The sequence below is a fragment of the Octopus bimaculoides genome, chromosome 14 (genome assembly GCF_001194135.2).
Source record: "Octopus bimaculoides isolate UCB-OBI-ISO-001 chromosome 14, ASM119413v2, whole genome shotgun sequence".
NCBI classification, from domain to species: Eukaryota; Metazoa; Mollusca; class Cephalopoda; order Octopoda; family Octopodidae; genus Octopus; species Octopus bimaculoides.
Window position 1 is genome coordinate 13,930,711 of NC_068994.1, and position 3,461 is coordinate 13,934,171.

A 3,461-nucleotide genomic window follows, 5' to 3' on the forward strand; every position below is an offset into this window, starting at 1 on the left:
TTAAGAAGACTAAGAGAAAAAGATGTTTTATATAACACATTCTACCAGTGTTCCAAGTTTCAAAGTGTTTCGTTAATGAAAAATGTGGCCCCCGTTTTAAAAAAGATCCTTTTTTTTTATCATTTCGCTGTTAAAAGCTTATACAATCCATTTTTAGAGTAAAATTTATAAAGTATCAACCATGATAATTCACTCAATACTTAAGCGGGCGCTAGGCATAACCACTTAGAAAGGGGCGCTACAAAACAAAAGAAAAGGTTAAAAGCCACTCTATACAATCAACTGTCGTGATCGTAAAATCAAATTTCCTCCAGAGTAATCTCCCTTCAAAGCTAACTTTGCTGCAGTACCCTTATTTATTTATTTATTTATTAACGTTATAAAAATTTAGAAACTTCGAGAACACGAAATAATTCTTCTTAGGGACGGAACAATTTCTAGGATCGAAGTAAATAAAGCTATAAATGATAGGTGTATAAATATATAAATATTAGGTTAAAAATCCTCCTCATAGAAAGAATCGAAGGCTGCAGGTCGTGATTTTTTTTTGTATTTTTACTTTGTGTAAGGCCATGCTACAGCACTGCCGTCAGAGGTTGAGTCTGTTACATCGACTTCCAGGGTTTATTTAATTGACTGGTACTCCTTTTATCAACTTCTAGTAGGTGAAATGCATAGTGGCCTAGCAGGGATTTTAAATTAAACTGTAAAGGAAAAGAAGTGTGACTGTGTTATAAGAAGCATGCTTCTGGGTTCGGTACCACTGCATGGCACCTTGGTAGTCACCTTGGGCCGAACGAAGCCTTGTGAGTGAATATGGTAAACGAAAACTGAAAGAAACCCTATTTATATATCCTTTTACTTGTTTCAGTCATTTGACTGCAGCCATGCTGGAGCACCGCCTTTAGTCAAACAAATCCACCCCAGGACTTACTCTTTGTAAGCCTAGTACTTATTCTATCGGCCTGTTTTTCCGAACCTCTAAGTTACGGGGACATAAACACACCAACATCGGTTGTCAAGTGACGGTGGGGGAACAAACACGGGGACACACACACACACACACATACGATGGGGTTCTTTCAGTTTCCATCAACCAAATCCACTCACAAGGCTTTGGTCTGCTCGAGGCTATAATAGAAGGTGCAACACAGTGGGACTGAACCCAGAACCATGTGGTTGGGAAGCAAGCTTCTTACCACACAGCCACAGTAAAAATTCAATCATCACTAATTGTGACTGAGGGTGCTGAGAGCAATAAGTGATGATTAAATTTTACCTGTATGGTTTTATATATTGCACCTAGTTGTCTTTATCAATTCATTTATATATAATGGAATAAAAGAATCAGAGAGTGGGACGAAGGAACGAAAGAAATAAATGGAGAAAGAAATAATCTTGGTACTTGACTCATACTTTATTTCGTCAAACCTCAGAAGAATGAAAGACAAAGTTGACCCCAACAGGATTTGAACTCATGATGCAATAAAGCTAAAATAAATACAGCAAAGCATTTTGGCCAACACTGGCAAAGCAAATCAGATAGATTGTCACAAGATTGCATTACATTCCATAAACCATTTTCTGTACATAAAGTGCACACGAAACAGTTATAATACCAGACACATATATGGACAATCTGGAATGGGGCATTTTGTTGGTCACACCTGGTTTATCAACTCTTTACCTCTGTGCTTAAGGAAGTCGCGGGCTAAATAACAATGCCATCTGTCTAGGGAGAGCCAGCAAGTTTTTAAGGGCACAGCTGCTTATGACCTCTGCTTCATTATCTGCAGTCTCATCATTATAATTGTTTTAAACCTTTGGCATTCAGATTTCTTTGTCAAATGTATTGATTATTTATTCTTTTATTCTTTTACGTGGTTCAGTCATTTGACTGTGGCCAGGCTGAAGCACTGCCTTAAAGGGTTTTAGTTGGAGAAATCAACCCTAAGGCTTATTCTTTGTAAACCTAGTACTTATTCTATCAGTCTCTGTTACCAAACTGCTACATTATGGGGATGTAAACACAGTAACATAAGTTGTCAAGCGATGGCAGGGAGACAAACACAGACACACACACACACACATATGATGGGCTTCTTTCAGTTTCTGTCTACCAAATCCACTCACAATTCTTTGGTCAGCCAAAGGGTATAGGAGAAGACACTTGCACAAGGTGCCATGCAATGGGATTGAACCCTGAACCATGTGGTTGGGAAGCAAGCTTTTTACCACACAGCTACACCTGCACCTATTTATTCACATTGTTTTGCATTCATCAATGCATTATCTTGTAGCTTCAAAATTTCAATGGTGTGTTTGTATATTTTTAGAATTACATTGTTGGGTAGGTGTGAGAGGTTGGAACCTATCAGTTCTAACATAAAACAAGTATGGGCCAGATATGGCTAGATTAAATGCTAAAGGATGAATATCCACCCACCCAAGATACTTCCATTGGTCAGATGGAGTTTATTGAGGTAAATTTTCTATAGCTGGACGCCTTTCCTGTTACCAACCCTTACCTGCTTCCAAACAATGTCATATTTCTCATGTCAAGTATAGCTTTGCAGAATACTGAAAATGAATGATACTGCTTTTTTATGTGTGTATGAGTGTGTTTGTGTGTAAATATATGTCGGGTCATCCCATAAATAATGCAGTATTTTCAGTTGCATAAACTAAAAGTTGGAGGGGGGACAGGATAAACTACCTGCATCAACTTGCTATAAAAGCAGGTAGAAATTTTACCTTGATTTATTCTTAGTGCAAGTTTTGAAGAGTGCAGTTCAACTTTAACAGTTATTTTTTCAAAGCTATAATGGAAGTGTTAAAGGAGCATATTTTGCTTTATGAGTTCAATAAAGGCAACAATGCAATGAAAAGTACAAGGAATATTAATGCAGTATATGGGGGATTAGTCAATAAGAGTAAGCCAGTGTCACCGGTGGTTCCAGAAATTCCGAGCTGGAAACTACAGCCTAGAAGATGAACCACATCCTGGAAGATATGTAGAGCTCGACAAGGACATCCTGCAAACCCTGGTGGAACAAAATCCTATTGTAATTGTTGAGGAACTAGTAGACAACCTTTGATTTGGTCATTCAACCAGTCATTCAAATCAGTGCTAGAAGAAAGACGACCATCTTTGGATTCAAGACAAAAGGTGTCGCAGTACTTGGCAGGTCGATATATCAGCAGTGGTGAAGCTTTTTGGCGGATATTCGGGTTTCCGCTTCACCAAAGGAACCCCGCCATCATACAACTCACGGTTCATTTGGAAAACGGCCAGCGGACTTATTTTACTGAACAGACTACTGCTCAATTGGTGGCCAATCGAAAAGAAACAAGTTTGAATGGTTTTTTTAGGCTTTGCCAAATTGACACATTTGCCAAAACGCTTTTATACCCTCAGGTTCCGTCCTACTATGTGTGGTCAAAGAACACTTGGGTGCGTA